Source organism: Triticum dicoccoides, chromosome 3A (assembly GCF_002162155.2).
Source record: "Triticum dicoccoides isolate Atlit2015 ecotype Zavitan chromosome 3A, WEW_v2.0, whole genome shotgun sequence".
Classification (NCBI taxonomy): Eukaryota; Viridiplantae; Streptophyta; class Magnoliopsida; order Poales; family Poaceae; genus Triticum; species Triticum dicoccoides.
In genome coordinates, this window is record NC_041384.1 from 745,087,260 (window position 1) to 745,105,285 (window position 18,026).

The 18,026-nt window shown below is 43.7% G+C and overlaps 1 long non-coding RNA gene across 14 annotated transcripts; it reads right to left on the reverse strand.

The window, feature by feature from the left end:
- Positions 1–2,570: 2,570 nt before the first annotated feature.
- On the reverse strand, positions 2,571–7,734 carry LOC119270633. Of its 14 annotated transcripts, none has more exons than XR_005134181.1 (6): positions 7,044–7,734; positions 5,731–6,670; positions 5,340–5,516; positions 3,609–3,732; positions 3,322–3,530; positions 2,571–2,922 (listed from the first exon to the last, which is right to left on the reverse strand). It is a non-coding gene; the product is annotated as an uncharacterized LOC119270633 (long non-coding RNA). The 14 variants fall into 14 exon arrangements; XR_005134187.1 differs by adding an exon at positions 6,803–6,912 and having other exon boundaries at positions 3,609–5,516; positions 5,731–6,667; positions 7,044–7,732; XR_005134185.1 differs by adding an exon at positions 6,803–6,912 and having other exon boundaries at positions 3,609–5,516; positions 7,044–7,732.
- Positions 7,735–18,026: the final 10,292 nt, after the last annotated feature.

An 18,026-nucleotide genomic window follows, 5' to 3' on the forward strand; every position in this document is an offset into this window, starting at 1 on the left:
CCACAGTCCTGGTAAATTTGGCGACGGGGGTGGGCGTGAGAGTTGATGAAATATCCCCTCCGTAGGTTTTGTGTCAATAGCATGGTAACTCACACATCGTAGACCTGATAATTTATGTACCCCGGTCCTGGTAATTAACTTTGACGACGGGGGTGGGGGGGAGAGTTGATGAAATATCCTCTCGGTAACTTTTGTGTGAATAGCATGGTAGCTCACACACCGCATACCTGATAACTTGGCGACCGGGGTGGGGGAGGGGAGTTGTTAAAACATATCATGGTAACTTCTATGCAAATGACATGATATTTTACATATTGAAGATATGATAACTCATGTACACCCCATGGTAACTTTTTAGGACCATGGTAACTTTGACATGATATTTATGCACCGTGGATCTCATTAATTACTTACGTTCAACCACCATGTTAACTTTGACTTCGAGGAAAAAACGTTGAAACATAACTTCCCGGGTAACTTGTATGTAAGTTTATAACAATTTTTATGCATGACAGACGTAATATCTTACGTTTAAACACCATGGTATTTTTCATCCAAAGGAAAAAGTTTTTGAAACATTCACCTGTCATTTCTGTGTTAAATTATCACACTTCCCCATGCTAAAGTTATCATGCTTTAACCTTCTGGTACAGTAGTTGAGGGAGTCCTGAACTAAGGGGTCCTCGTGTGTCCGGATAATTTGATATGGGCCGGGCTGGTGGGCCATGAAGATACAAGGCAGAAGACCTTTCCCCGTGTTCAGATGGGACTCTCCTTTGCGTGGATAGCAAGCCTAGTGTTCGGATGTATTTCTTTCTCTGTAAACCGATTCTGTACAACCCTGAACTCCTCCGGTGTCTACATAAACCGGAGGGTTTAGTCCATAGAGGCTAAGACAAATCACATAGGCTAGACATCTAGGGTTTAGCCATTACGATCTCGAGGTAGATCGACTCTTGTAACCCCTATATTCATCAAATACAATCAAGCAGGACGTAGGGTTTTACCTTCACTTAGAGGGCCCGAACCTGGGGAAACATCGTGCCACCCTTGTCTCCTGTTTCCTTCGATCCTCAGACGCACGGTTCGGGCCCCCCTACCCGAGATCGGCCGGTTTTGACACCGACAATAGTTACCATCCCTATCATGATATAGTTACATGTTGCTCAGACCATAGTTATCACGTTGGTCATGCCAAAGTTCATTATTTTTCTGATATGGCATAAATAAGAAAGGTTCAAATAACATTGTTTATCTGCAGTAGACAACAACTAAAGATCACTTAGTTGGCTATTCGGCTCAATAGCTATTGCATAGACCTGGGTTTGAATCCTATTTCAAGCACTTTTATTTCTTCTCATATTATACAGCAAAAAACTAGAAAAAATCCTAGCGATTTATGTTGGGGATCGTAGCAGAAATTCAAAATTTTCTACGCATCACCAAGATCAATCTATGGAGTAATCTAGCAACGAGGGGAATGAGAGTGCATCTACATACCCTTGCAGATCGCTAAGCGGAAGCGTTCAAGTGAATGGGGTTGATGGAGTCGTACTCGTCGTGATTCAAATCACCGATGATCCTAGTGCCGAACGGACGGCACCTCCGTGTTCAACACACGTACAGTCCGGTGACGTCTCCTACGCCTTGATCCAGCAAGGGGAGAAGGAGAGGTTGGGGAAGACTCCATCCAGCAGCAGCACGACGGCGTGGTGGTGGTGGAGGAGCGCGGGACTCCAGTAGGGCTTCGCCAAGCACTACGAGAGACGAGGAGAAAGAGGGGTAGGGCTGCGCCAACAGGGGGATTGAATCGTGTGTTGGGCTGCCCCTTTGCTCAAGTATATATAGGGGAAGGGGAGGGGCTGCGCCCCCACCTAGGGTTCCCTCCCTAGGGGTGGCGGCAGCCCCCAGATCCCATCTGGGAGGCGGCCAAGGGGGAGAGAGGGGCGCACCTAGGGTGGGCCTTAGGGCCCATCTGCGCCTAGGGTTTGCCTCCTCTCCTCTTGAGGACGCCTTGGGCCTTGGTGGGAGGCGCCCCAGCCCACATAGGGGCTGGTCCCTTCCCACTATTAGCCCATGTAGGCCTCCGGGGCTGGTGGCCCCTCCCGGTGGACCCTCGGACCCCTCCGGTGGTCCTGGTACACTACCAGTTATGCCCACTACACCACAACACTGATATAGGGACAGAAAAACTGCCGGGAGAACGCACTTATAAGGGCAGACAAACTGCCGGGACAGTGTTTCTCCCGGCAGATAGAACCGCCACGAGAAAGGCTGCCGAGGATTACTTGTCCCGACAGATAAATTTCTCCCGGCAGTTTCTCTGCCCTGGCCCTTGTATTTGCCGGCAATCTATTTTCTCCCGGCAGATTGGTCAGGGCACACGAAACTACAATTACTAGCAGTTCAGCTGCCTGCACATGCATGTTTTCCCGGCGGTTATGATGCCAGCACTTCGATTTCACTAGCAAACTATTGTACACATCCCTGATACAATATCCATTCATTATGTTAAGCAATCGGGACACCTCACACAATTTATACATACACTTCAAAGTAACATATAGGCCTCATCAGAAACCTTAAACTTCATTTCATAAACATAAGAACATATATAAGCAGACTGTGCCACAAAAGGAGTACATACATGTTTCTAGATAGATGTGCCACACAACCAAAATGAAGTAGTGCCACAATGGGAGAAGTATATATGTTTCTACATGTGTCCCACAACCAAAATGGCCATATAGTGGCCTATGTGCCAAAACAACCACCAAAAAGAGCACAACTTGCCAATGTCTCCAGGTTCAACAAACAAGGCGCATTACATTATCACTCCACCAACTTAATAGTAGATCTTGCAAACCTTCAGCAGCTTGTAGATCATCCAAACCTCCATCAAGTAGTGTATCTTTGGGAAACCTGTAACAGAAATACAGAATGGAAACTCAAAATGGAGCTCTCATAGCACAATAAACCTATTGTAACATACATTGACATGCAACTAGTACTGGAAGCAAAATAAAAATGCAATTTTTACATCACATAAGGACAAGTGTTCTAATGCCTTCTTTGTTTGCCTTGATGTTGGGTGTTAGCTGTAGCAGCACACGTTGTGAAACTATTCAATATGTGGAGTTTGAATGAAGGCTGATGTTGTACACAGATCGTTTATTGGAGATGAAAAGGATTTGAATCAGGTTAATGTACACAGCTCATTCCATTCCAGTTATAGTAACAAAACAGTGAAAATTTATAATTTAATATTCTTGTCGTTCCAAACTTGTTTATAGTAACCTAAAGGTTGAGGTTATGACATACCCTGAAGAAAAGCTCCCAACTTGTTAGGCATACAAATAAGCCACCAACAATAAACACCATTTCATCCAAATAATGTGCTTGTAGCAGGATAAAATGTTTGCCACGGTCACCTTTCGCAAGACTGCTACTCGACTAAAATGGATGCAGAGACCTCTAGCTTGATTTGATGCGCCTTAGACGATGGTTCCTTCTCCCTCTGGATGATATGCCTGCAGAAGAAAGCAAAGCGAAAAGGATTGGTTCATTCTGTAAAATTGTGACAAGGAGACCTTCAAGTTTACACTCACATTTTCTTAACTAATCTCCGGTAGACCTGGAGTTCAACTTTTTCCAACACAAGGTAGACACCGCATTTTAGTAACCCTCCAAGAGAAATAAGCAATCAGTGTCCACGCAAAGCAATCAGGGTCCCTGTACAATAAAGTAAGAAGCAATCCGTGACAGCAGAGGGCCGAAACTTTTTCAGAACACAAATATGTGAACTTAGTGGTCTGCATGTCTATCAAGGGCTTGCTTAAAGATCCTGGGATCCGCTATCCTAAGTGAAGTCACAATATCTGCATATTGGAAGGTTAAATTACCACTTGTACAAATCAAAATGGTTATGGGGAAATCTTTAGGTGGGCTATTTCATTTTTCCTCTGTATTTCCATTTCGCCTAATTTTGTTTACTAAATTGGATACAGATTAAAATGGACTAAAATGCTGCCGGTTCCTGTATATAGGTTGTGAATTAGATAAAAATTGTAATTATCTTTATATTTGGATTTCAAACTACAACATAATAATCTAGAGCATATAGTTGAGAATGGGGTATAAAAAATATGCTTAGTTCTGGAATCAGACCCATTTTGTTGCAACATTTTTGTATTTTATTTATATTTAGTAAAAGATTGACAAATTGGTACCTAATACATTCAGAAACAATTCAAGTCAGTAACATTAACAGATAAACTAATTAAGTTCAAGTGAGTTGATAACAAAATAAGGAGGAATCCATGTGACAAAACTGTAGTTAGGCATATCCTAAGAATATATTGGAAGAATAAGTGCACAAACACAGCTAGGAGCTTTGCATTGAGAAATCATGCAGCTACTCGATCTCGTAAATGCTCCTCTTAAAATTATACTTGGTTTTGCCCATGTCCTTAAGCACACTGAATGTCTTATATTCATCAGAAACAATTATATATTACTATGGCACCGGGAATGGAAATAGGAAGAGCGACAAACACAGGAAGAGAAATCAATTCAAGACATTCAGAAATGGAGGCTAAGCTAAAGTCGACTGGCAAGAGCAACCATACTGAAAACTACAGTAACTAAGATCATATAATAACTTGAGATAAAGTTTCTCATTGATATTAACAATCTGCATGCAAAGATTACTTTATTACATAAGTTGACCCAGAGATATCTTGTACTGTTTCTAGTGCAGAATATTGTTTTACTTTGGATCAGTGGCCGAGCTACAACAAAATAGCTGGGCGGGCCAGCTTAAAGAAAAACACAGGAAAAAAATTCAACATTTGAACCATGGTAGTACTATGGCATTAGTCAACACTCAATTATTTTGGAAACACATCATCTCAGGCTTGCTGGTCTGATTTTCTCATAGACTGGGCTGCAGTGGGTTTTGCATTCAGTCTTTGAGCAACAGCTAGGCTCTCTCGTGCATTCAGGCGGGCTGACAAGAATAAAAGTATCTCATCTATGCTGCTCATGGAGTATCTCTAGTTATATAGGACCTAAGAACTCGAGTTACTTTAACAGTAGGATATTCTACATTGCTCTACAAATTAGCAAACAAGATGATGTGAGAACTTCACATCAACATGCACCTAATATGTGCATGACAAAGTGAACTGCAAAAAGCATGAATTAATATGCATGACAAAGTGAACTGTGCAAAGCATGAATTAATGTGCATGACAAAGTGGGCTGCACAAAGCATGTAACAAGATGCAGTTTTACGATAGATGCAATTGTACAGTAGATGCAGTAACCAAACAGATCACCTTCTTCCTTTTATTTTGTCCCTGACTGGCTCGGCCTCCAAAATCTTCATTTAGATTTGAAAATTTAAAGGACCCAAATCGTTCAGAATCCTCGCTGTTCCTTGCTTTAAGTATAGCTAGCCTCTCTTGCTCTTGTGCTTCAGCATTGTCTTATCTCTTCCTTTTCCATTCTTTTTCCTGAAACAAGAATTCGTGGCACATTAGGATTGACATGTTAGGTGCCACCTAGATAAGCATGTAACTGAAAACTGGAAAGAAAGGCGCACACTTTAGTTGATGAATATCATCGTCTATACTATAAAAAACATAGCACTTGTTTTTCCATCGGATTTTGCAGAACACAAACAGAGAAGCTACTACCAAAATTAGCAGAAAAAATTAGCATGGATACCTTGCGGATCTTGCCCAACCTCCGACACCTTCAAGATCTTGTCAAACCTTTCAAGACCTAAGTTATAATGTCGAGCTGAAATATGAGGTTAGTCTAAAACATGAATTCTAAGTTGGTACAAAGCAGAGCAACATCACTCTCACATAGTAGTGCCACTTATCACAAGACTATCAATATGACAGGAAAAATAGAAGAGTCGAAATAAAACAGAGAAGGTTGACTATCACAGCAAGATGGAGGACAATTAACTTCAATGTCATCTTTAGCTAGAATGCAGACATCCAACAAAAAACCATAAAGGGCCTGTTTGGAATGGTTTTAATTTCTTCTTGTACCAGTCTACAAGACCCTATACTTGCGCTAGGTACCAGTCTACGAGTAAGTATGGTTGTCAGTTTATACTTTTCACTAATGTCAATTTATTGAGCTAAGGCATGAAAGTGGGTGATATCCTGTATTATCTTCCTTGCGCATGCAGCTACTACATAGAAATGCCATTTACTAGTCAAACATATTTAAAAGGAGACCATTCCTTCATGTTTTTGATAATTTGAATACGAACCTTCCATAAATGTAATTCTACATCCTTGTGGAGATGATTCAAAGCATATTTCTCTTCCCAATATACAACAAGAGATCAGTAAGAGGTAGATTTTTATATACTATGCCCGTTCCTAAATATAAGACGTTTTGACAGTCTAATTTAAACTTCCAAAACATCTTATATTTAGAAACAGAGGGAGTATATCCTAGTGCATTGAGCACTTGTAGCTAAGCAAGAAGAGGATGCAACTTGACATGGCATGTAGATTAGGGGCATGAACTATACGGTCTGGTGGCTTGTGGAAGTGGCGGAAAGAGCATCGATGCGGGTGACCTTCCAGCGTCTTGGGGAGGCAGCAGAGACACTTCCAGCGGACTGGGACAGGGGAAGGAACTGCTGCATTGTTCTATTTTTATCAGACTTCACAGAAGTTTGCAACACTTATATTTATAGAATAAATAAATATCCACATACAGAAACAAAAATGTACTATGTGAACAAAGGGACTTCGGACCCCAGACAGCTCACCTGAAACATCTAGTAATTCATGAATCTGGTCTGATGATTAAGATACAATTCAAGTAATACTTTTTGCCCAGGAACAGAACCAGTATTCTAAACCGATAAGATGATACCTACTACCAAAACCATGTATAGAAGATTTGCATAAATCAGATCTTATCATTAGATTGATAATAGTTACGAGATCAAGATAATTTATTGAATGAAGAGAGCCCCATCAATTAGGTGCACAAGAATAAGGGCTTACAAGCTAGCATAGGCCATGGTCAACCTGGTTGTTGACGGGGAGCCATCACGCCAAGGCAGACTGTTGAAACAGTCGAGCTTGCACCCTTAACGTTGTGCCTCTGGGGCCAGCTGGGAAGAAGGATTGAAGCCACGGTGAGCGGCGGGTACTCCTCCAGATCTCCGTCCAGAAGCAGAGCTGCGAGGCGGGGGGCGCAGCAGATAAAGGCGGCCATGGCAGGGAGGGAGGAGGAGATGCGAATCCACGTCGTCTCGGCCGGCTCTTGTGGAGAAGAGGTGGATCCGCGCCATCCCAGCTGCCGCTGGTGGAGAGCCAGATCCGTGGTCACACGCGGCTCCAAGAAGGAGAGGGGAAGGAACGGTGGGAGGAGCCTGATCCGTGGTCACAAGCTTTGGAAGGAGGGTGGAAGCCATTTCCTCTAGCGACCAACCGGAGGACGGCCAGGAGGGCCGGCGGCGTCAAACCCTTGCCCGCCACGGTGGTCGGGAAGGAAGCCGGGAGCGGTAGGGGTTTGGGAACGGTGGAGGGTGGTCGGGGCGGGGAAGGGTGAGGCTAGGGTCGGGGACGGCGGAGGGTTATCGGCTGTCGCTGAGGTCGACGGGAGCGGCGAAGGGTGGTCGGCGGCGGATGGGATCGAGGGTGGAAGGCTGGCTGATTTGGGGGCGCGACTTGGGGGAATAGAAGAGGTGAGGTGAGGTGCCGCGCCTATTTCTTTTCTTTTTTTGGCTGAAATGTCTCGGTGTCCCGCGCCAATAAGCCAATTATTTCCGGTTCGCGCCACAGACACAGTACAGGCAGATAATGAGTCGGGGTTCGGTTCTCCCGGCAGATAAGGTGACCTAAAACGTGGATATCGTTGCCGACAGTTTAAATGCCTGTGTTGCTCAACTCCTACCGGCAGTTCTTCCGCCCTTAAGTATTTCTTCCGGCGGTAATAAGATTTCTGGCAGATAGTTTGCCGTTAATCTGGTATTTCTCCCGGCAGTTGACTGCCCCCAATTAAGTGTTGTGGTGTAGTGGCCCGGAACACTTTCGGTGGCCAAAACCATACTTCCTATATACCAATCTTTACCTCCGGACCACTCCGGAACTCCTCGTGACGTCCGGGATCTCATCCGGGACTCCGAACAACATTCATTAACCGCATACATACTTTCCCTATAATCCTAGCGTCATCGAATCTTAAGTGTGTAGACCATACGGATTCGGGAGTCATGCAGACATGGCCGAGACAACTCTCCGGTCAATAACCAACAGCGGGATCTGGATACCCATGTTGGCTCCCACATGTTTCACGATGATCTCATCGGATGAACCACGATGTCAAGGATCCAATCAATCCCGTATACAATTCCCTTTGTCCATCAGTATGATACTTGCCCGAGATTCAATCGTCGGTATCCCGATACCTTGTTCAATCTCGTTACCGGCAAGTCTCTTTACTTGTTCCGTAACACATCATCACGTGATCAACTCCTTGGTCACATTGTGCACATTATGATGATGTCCTACCGAGTGGGCCCAGAGATACCTCTCCGTTTACACAGAGTGACAAATCCCAGTATCGATTTGTGCCAACCCAACAGACACTTTCGGAGATACCTGTAGTGTACCTTTATAGCCACCCAGTTATGTTGTGACGTTTGGCACACCCAAAGCACTCCTACGGTATCCGGGAGTTGCACAATCTCATGGTCTAAGGAAATGACACTTGACATTAGAAAAGCTTTAGCATACGAACTACACGATCTTTGTGCTAGGCTTAGGATTGGGTCTTGTCCATCACATCATTCTCCTAATGATGTAATCCCGTTATCAACGACATCCAATGTCCATGGTTAGGAAACCGTAACCATCTATTGATCAACGAGCTAGTCAACTAGAGGCTTACTAGGGACATGGTGTTGTCTATGTATCCACACATGTATCTGAGTTTCCTATCAATACAATTCTAGCATGGATAATAAACGATTATCATGAACAATGAAATATGATATAATAATAACTAATTTATTATTGCATCTAGGGCATATTTCCAACAGTCTCCCACTTGCACTAGAGTCAATAATCTAGTTCACATCGCCATGTGATTAACACTCACAGGTCACATCGCCATGTGACCAACATCCAAGAGTCTACTAGACTCAATGATCTAGTTCACATCACTATGTGATAAACACTCAAAGAGTTCTGGGTTTGATCATGTTATGCTTGTGAGAGAGGTTGTAGTCAACGGGTCTTGCCATATTCAGATCCCTATGTATTTCGCAAAACTTTATATCGTAGATGCTGCTGCCACGTTTCACTTGGAGCTATTCCAAATTGTTGCTCCATTATACGTATCCGGTATCTCTACTCAGAACTATTCGGATAGGTGTTAAGCTTGCATCGACGTAACTCTTTACGTCGAACTCTTTATCACCTCCATAACCGAGAAACATTTCCTTATTCCTCTAAGGACAATTTTGACCGCTATCTGGTGATCCAGTCCTAGATCACCTTTGTACCCTCTTGCCAGACATGTGGCAAGGCACACATCAGGTGCGGCACTCAGCATGGCATACTGTACAGAGCCTATGAAAAAAGCATAGGGTACGACCTTCGTCCTTCCTCTTTCTTCTGCCGTGGTCAATCTTCGAGTCTTACTCAACTTCACACCTTACAACTCAGGTAAGAACCCCTTCTTTGACTGATCTATTTTGAACTCCTTCAAAAACATGTCAAGGTGTGCGTTCTTTGAAAGTATCATCAGGCGTCTTGATCTATCTCTATAGATCTTGATGCCCAATATGTAAGCAGCTTTATCCAGGTCTTCCTTTGAAAAACACTCTTCAAACAACCGTTTGTGCTTTCCAGAAATTCTACATTATTTCAGATCAACAATATGTCATCCACATATACTTATCAGAAATATTGTAGTGCTCCCACTCATTTTCTTGTAAATACAAGTTTCTAGCAAACATTGTATAAACCTAAAAGCTTTGATCACTCCATCAAAACATATATTCCGATTCCGAGATGCTTGCTCTAGTCCATAGAAGGATTGCTGGAGCATACCTTTTAGCATGCTTAGGATCGACAAAACCTTTTATTGTATCACATACAACTTTTTCTTACAAAAACTGGTAAGAAAACTTGCTTTGACATCCATCTGTTAGATTTCATAAACGAAAAATACAACTAATGCTAACATGATTCCAACGGACTTAAGCATCGCTACGGGTGAGAAATTCTCATCGTAGTCAACTCCTTGAACTTGTGAAAAGACTCTTTCCCGCAAGTCGAGCTTCATAGACGGTAACATTACCGCCCACGTCCGTCTTCTTCTTAAAGACCCATTTATCTCAATGGCTTGCCGATCATCGGGCAAGTCCACCAAAGTCCATACTTGGTTCTGATATATGGATCCTATCTCGGATTTCATGGCTTCTAACCATTTGTCGGAATACGGGCCCACCATCGCTTCTCCATAGCTCGTAGGTTCATTGTTGTCTAACAACATGATATCTAAGACAGGATTACCATACCACTCAGGAGTAGTACATATCCTTGTCGACCTATGAGGTTCGATAGCAACTTGATCCGAAGCTTCATGATCACTATCATTAACTTCCTATTCAACAGACGTAGGCGCCACAGAAAACATCTTTCTGTGTTGCGTCACTCTCTGGTTGAAGTAAAGCTTCGACAACCTCATCAAGTTCTATCTTCCTCCCACTCAATTCTTTCGAGAGAAACTCCTTCTCGAGAAAGGACCCGTTCTTAGCAACAAACAATTTGCCCTCGTATCTGAGATAGAAGGTATACCCAACTGTCACCCTTGGGTATCCTATGAAGATGTGTTTGTCCTGCTTTGGGTTCGAGCTTCTCCAGCTGAAGCCTTAAGCATCGCAGCCCCAAACATTAAGAAACGACAACTTTGGTTTCTTGCCAAACCAATGGTCATATGTCGTCGTCTCAACGGATTTAGATGGTGTCCTATCTAAAGTGAATGCAGCTGTCTCTAATGCATAACCTCAAAATAGTAGCGGTAGATCGGTAAGAGACATCATAGATCGCACCATATCTCATAGGGTTCGATTACGACGTCCGGACACACCATTAGCTTGTGGTGTTCCAGGTGGCTTCAACTGTGTAACAATTCCACAATGTCTTAAGTGATTGCCAAACTCATAACTCCGAAAATCCCCTTTTGATCAGATCGTAGGAACATGATCTTATTGTTATGATGATTCTTAACTTCACTCTGAAATCGCTTGAACTTTTCAAACGTTTCAGACTTGTGCTTCATTAAGTAAATATACCTATATCTACTCAAATTGTCAGTGAAGATGAGAAAATAGCGATATCCACCGCACGCTTCAATTCTCATTGGATCACACGCATCAACATGTATGATTTCCAACAAGTCACATGCCCGTTTCATTGTACCTGAAAACGGGGTCTTAGTCATCCTGCCCTTGAGGCATGGCTCGCATGTGTCAAGCGATTCAAAATCAAGTGACTCCAAACATCCATCGACATGGAGTTTCTTCATGCACGTTACGCCAATATGACCTAAGCGGCAGTGCCACAAGAAAGTGGTATTATCGTTATTAACTCTACATCTTTTGGCGTGAACATGTGTATTACCACGACCGAGATTCAATGAACCATTCACATAGGGTGCATGACCATGAAAGGTATTATTCATGTAAACAAAATAACCATTATTCTCTAATTTAAATGAATAACCGTATTGCAATGAACATGATCTAATCATATTCATGCTCAACGTAGACACCTGATAACATTTATCTAGGTTCAATACTAATCCCGAAGGCAGATGGAGCGTGGGATGATGATCTTATCAACTTTGGAAATACTTCCAACACACATCGTCACCTCGCCCTTAGCCAGTCTTCGTTTAGTCTGTAGCTTTTGCTTCAAGTCACCAATAAGAGCAACTGAACCGGTATCCAATACCCAGGTGCTACCAGGAGTACTAGTGAGGTACACATTAATAACACGTATATACTTTGTTGAAGTTGCCAACCTTCTTATCTACCATGCATTTGGGGTAATTCCGCTACCAGTGACCGTTCCCCTGACAATAGAAGCACTTAGTCTTGGGTTTGGGTTCAACCTTGGGTTTCTTCACTGGAGCGGCAACTGGTTTTCCATCCATGAAGTTTCCCTTCTAGCCCTTGCCCTTCTTGAAACCAGTGGTCTTGTTAAACCATCAACACTTGATGCTCCTGCTTGATTTCTATTTTTTGCGGTCTTAAGCACCGCGAACAGCTCCGGGATCAACTCCATCCCTTGCATGTCATAGTTCATCACGAAGATCTAGTAGCTTAGTGATAGTGGCTAGAGAACTCTATCAATCACTATCTTATCTTGGAAGTTTAACTCCCACTTGTTTTAAGTGATTGTAGCACCCAGACATTCTGAGCACATGCTCACTAGCTGAGCTATTCTCCTCCATCTTGTTGGCAAAAGAACTTGTCAGAGGTCTCATACCTCTCAACACGAGCATGAGACTGAAATCCCAATTTCAGCTCTTGGAACATCTCATATGTTCTATGGCGTTCAAAACGTCATTGGAATCCCGATTCTAAGCCGTAAAGTATGGTGCACTAAACTATCAAGTAGTCATCAGGATGTGTCTGTCAGGTGTTCACAACATCCACAGACGACACTGTAGGGGTTTGCACATCGAGCGGTGCATCAAAGACGTAAGCCTTCTGTGTAGCAGTGAGGACAATCCTCGGACTACGGACCTAGTCCGCATCATTGCTTACAATATCTTTCAACTTAATCTTTCTCTAGGAACGTATTGAAACAGGGAGCTACAATGTGAGCTGTTTATCTACAATATATTTGCGAAGACAATTTAGACTATGTTCATGATAATTGAGTTCATCTAATCAAATTATTTAATGAACTCCCACTCAGATAGACATCCCTCTAGTCATCTAAGTGAAACATGATCCGAATCGACTAGGCCGTGTCCGATCATCACGTGAGATGGACTAGTCAACATCGGTGAACATCTTCATGTTGATCGTATCTTCTATATGACTCATGCTCGACCTTTCGGTCTTCCGTGTTCCGAGGCCATGTCTGTACATGCTAGGCTCGTCAAGTCAATCTAAGTGTTTTTGCTGTGTAAATCTGGCTTACACCCGTTGTATTCGAATGTTAGAATCTATCACACCCGATCATCACGTGGTGCTTCGAAACAACGAACCTTCACAACGGTGCACAGTTAGGGGGAACACTTTCTTGAAATTATTGCGAAGGATCATCTTATTTAAGCTACCGTCGTTCTAAGCAAATAAGATGTAAAACATGATAAACATCACATGCAATCAAATAGTGACATGATATGGCCAATATCATTTTGCTCCTTTTGATCTCCATCTTCGGGGCTCCATGATCATCGTTGTCACCGGCATGACACCATGATCTCCATCATCATGATCTCCATCATCGTGTCTTCTTGAAGTTGTCTCGTCATTTATTACTTCTACTACTATGGCTAACGCTTTAGCAATAAAGTAAATGAATTACATGACGTTTATGTTGACACACAGGTCATAAATAAATTAAGACAACTTCTATGGCTCCTACCGGTTGTCATACTCATCGACATGCAAGTCGTGATTCCTATTACAAGAACATGATCAATCTCATACATCATATATATCATTCATCACATCCTTTTGGCCATATCACATCACAAGGCATATGCTGCAAAAACAAGTTAGATGTCCTCTAATTATTGTTGCAAGTTTTTACGTGGCTGCTATAGGTTTCTAGCAAGAACGTTTCTTACCTACGCGAAAACCACAACGTGATATGCCAATTTCTATTTACCCTTCATAAGGACCCTTTTCATCGAATCCGATCTGACTAAAGTGGGAGAGATAGACACCCGCTATTCACCTTATGCAACTAGTGCATGTCAGTCGGTGGAATCAGTCTCACGTAAGAGTACGTGTAAGGTCGGTCCGGGCCGCTTCATCCCACGATGCCGCTGAGTCAAGATAAGACTAGTAACGGCAAGTAAATTGACAATATCGACGCCCACAACTACTTTGTGTTCTACTCGTGCATAGAAACTACGCATAGACCTAGCTCATGATGCCAATGTTGGGGATCGTAGCAGAAATTCAAAATTTTCTATGCATCACCAAGATCAATCTATGGAGTAATCTAGCAACGAGGGGAAGGAGAGTGCATCTACATACCCTTGTAGATCGCTAAGCGGAAGCGTTCAAGTGAACGGGGTTGACGGAGTCGTACTCGTCGTGATCCAAATCACCGATGATCCTAGTGCCGAACAGACGGCACCTCCGTGTTCAACACACATACAGCCCGGTGACGTCTCCTACACCTTGATCCAGCAAGGGGAGAAGGAGAGGTTGGGGAAGACTCCATCCAGCAGCAGCACGACGGCGTGGTGGTGGTGGAGGAGCGCGGGACTCCAGCAGGGCTTCGCCAAGCAGTACGAGAGACGAGGAGGAAGAGGGGTAGGGCTGCGCCAATAGGGGGATTGAATCGTGTGTTGGTGTAATGCCCTCAATGCGGCTATATCTCCCACGTGTCGAAGCACGACTTAGAGGCATAACCGCATTGAAAGCAATGTTGCAAGTGAGGTAATCTTCACACAACCCATGTAATACATAAGGGAAAAAGATACATAGTTGGCTTACAATCGCCACTTCACACAAATACAAGAATAAAGCATTACATCATCCAAATACAATCAGGGTCCGACTACGGAACCAAAATAAAAGAAGAACCCCAAATGCGACAAAGGTCCCCGATCGACCCCAACTGGGCTCCACTACTGATCAACTAGAACGAAACAACACAAAGGACAAGATCTTCATCGAGCTCCTCCTGAGCTTGGTTGCGTCATCTGCATGGACTCATCGGCACCTGCAAGCTGGTTTTGGAAGTATCTGTGAGCCACGGGGACTCAGCAATCTCGCACCCTCGCGATCAAGACTATTTAAGCTTATGGGAAAGGTAAAGGTATGAGGTGGAGCTGCAGCAAGCGACTAACATATATGGTGGCCAAACATACGCACATGAGAGCGAGAAGAGAAGGCAAAGCACGGTCGATAAAAGTATGATCAAGAAGTGATCCTATAACAACCTACGTCAAGCATAACTCCAACACCGTGTTCACTTCCCGGACTCCGCCGGAAAGAGACCATCACGGTTACACACGCAGTTGATTCATTTTAATTAAGGTCAACTTCAGGTTTTCTACAACCGGACGTTAACAAATTCCCATCTGCCCATAACCGCGGGCACGACTTTCGAAAGTTCAAATCCCTGCAGGGGTGTCCCAACTTAGCCCATCATAAGCTCTCACGGTCAACGAAGGAATAGACCTTCTAGCGGGAAAACCCGATCAGACTCGGAATCCCGGTTACAAGACATTTCGACAAGGTAAAACTAAACCAGCAACAACGCCCGAATGTGCCGACAAATTCCGATAGGAGCTGCACATATCTCTTTATCAGGGCACACCGGATTGTCTAAACTTCCGGTAGGCCAGCCGAGAGTTGCCCCTGGTGGCCACCGGCGGCTGACAAGTTGGACCAACACTCAGAGGAGCACTGGCCCGGGTTTTAAAATAATGATGACCCTTGGGCGCGTGACCCCCAAGGGAAAAGAAAAGGCTGGGTGGCGAATAGTAAAACCAATGTTGGGCATTGCTGGAAGAGTTTTACTTAAGGCGAACTGTCAAGGGGTTCCCATTATTACCCAACCGCGTAAGGAACGCAAAATCCGGGAACATAACACCGATATGACGGAAACTAGGGCGGCAAGAGTGGAACAAAACACCGGGCATAAGGCCGAGCCTTCCACCCTTTACCAAGTATATAGATGCATTAATTAAATAAGATATATTGTGATATCCCAACAAGTAAACATGTTCCAACAAGGAACAACATCTCCATGTTCCAATAAGGAACAAACTTCAATCTTCACCTGCAACTAACAACGCTATAAGAGGGGTTGAGCAAAGCGGTAACATAGCCAATCAAAGGTTTGCTAGGACAAGGTGGGTTAGAGGCTTGGTTCAACAATATGGGAGGCATGATAAGCAAGTGGTAGGTATCGCAGCATAGGCATAGCAAAAGAGCGAGCAACTAAGCAAGCAAAGATAGAAGTGATTTCGAGGGTATGATCATCTTGCCTGAAATCCCGCAAGAAAGAAGAACGAGTCCATGAAGAAGACAAACGGAACGTAGACGAACGGGTCCTCACAACGCGACGTTACCGGATCCAACCCGAAGAAGCAAACACCGGAAAGAAGCACACAACATAGTAAACAACCAACACATGAACATGGTATGATATGCGGGATGCGGTATGCGATGCATATGCATGAATGGACAAGGAATGCATGGCCCTGGCCTCAACTTGGAATCCCAAGTGTGCCACTGGAAAGATGAGATGAAATCGCTTGAAAACGATATAAAGATCACCGGAAATGGAGTTACGGTTTGGAAATGGCAAGCAATTCAAATATGGCACCGGTCTGCGATATACAGCAAGTAGCCATCTAAATACAATAAGTTAAACATGCTACAACACTCAAAAATGGCAACAAAATACATGGCAGGGATCCATTCATGATGCTTAACAAAAGTCTAGCACTGAGCTACAGCCAATTCATACATTAACAGGTACAAACAAGCATGGCAAAAATGCATATGGTAAACAGATTTCAGACTTAGTGAAATTAACACTTGTCTGGAATTTCAGATCAGATAGCACTCCTCGGAGCATGAAAACTATATGCTACAGGACCTGAAAATGGCAAAGTAAAGCATGGCATGGAGCTACTCAAAGAGCTTAACAAAAGTCCCTTAGTGACCTTGAGCCAAAAGGGATCAGAAAATACAATTGTAAGCATGTGAACATGGCAAAAACATAATCAGGTTACAGACTTAGTGAAAACTGGAGCATGCTGAAAACAGATATCAAGTAGGCATGTTTACGAGCTCGATGCACTCACTAGAGAGCAAGTCATGACAAACTAAGCATGCACTCATCAATAATACACATTATACAAGCTAGACATGGCAAGAACAACAACATAACATGCACGGATCAACTACAACATCCTTGGCAAAATCGCTAACAAGTAGACAATCTGCCCAGATTCACGAAATGACAAAAGTAGAGCTCGATTGACTCAAGCTAGGGTGATCCATAAATGCAAACAAAGACATGGATGGATAGAGCACTACAAGATTAACAAAACATCCTTACTGATCATCCTCAAAAGAGGCACGGATCACTAGAAAACAACATGAACATATTGCATAATGAGATAAACAGGTCAAGGACTTAGTGGAAATGCTAAATCCCTGAAATCAGCATTATCAAGTGCCTCACTTGGCAAGCTTGTGCTAGTCACCACACACATTACAAAAATACATGGGTTGCACCTCTGGATAGATGGCAAAACATATAACAAAACACATGTAGGGCTCATGGGCATATCATGCACACAATAATCATGGCAAAAATGACAAATATCTAAATGGAGCAGCAGAACTGACAATTATCTCAAGTAGCACTCTTCTAACAGCATTTCGGGCATCAAGATGAACTCAAATGAAAATGATGCAATGAGATGAAATGATGTACTCTCTGAGACGAACATTTTGATATGCTATATGCATGAATCGGAGCTATGGATGCAAAGTTACGATGCGATGAAAGAGGCATATGAATCTGGGAATTTCGGGGACTTAGTGAAATTTTTTACCCCGCGAGAAAGTCAACTGGACGAGATGATCCCGGGACGGAGGGATCCGGGCGGCGCGGGGCTGCGTTTGGATGAGATCCCGGTGGATCTCGTCCCGATCCACCAGATCTCACCGGAGAGGACGACAGCGGCCGGAGGGAGGTCGCCGGCGAGCTCGGCGGGCGTCGGATCCGGCGGGGCTCGGGCCTCCCGCGGCC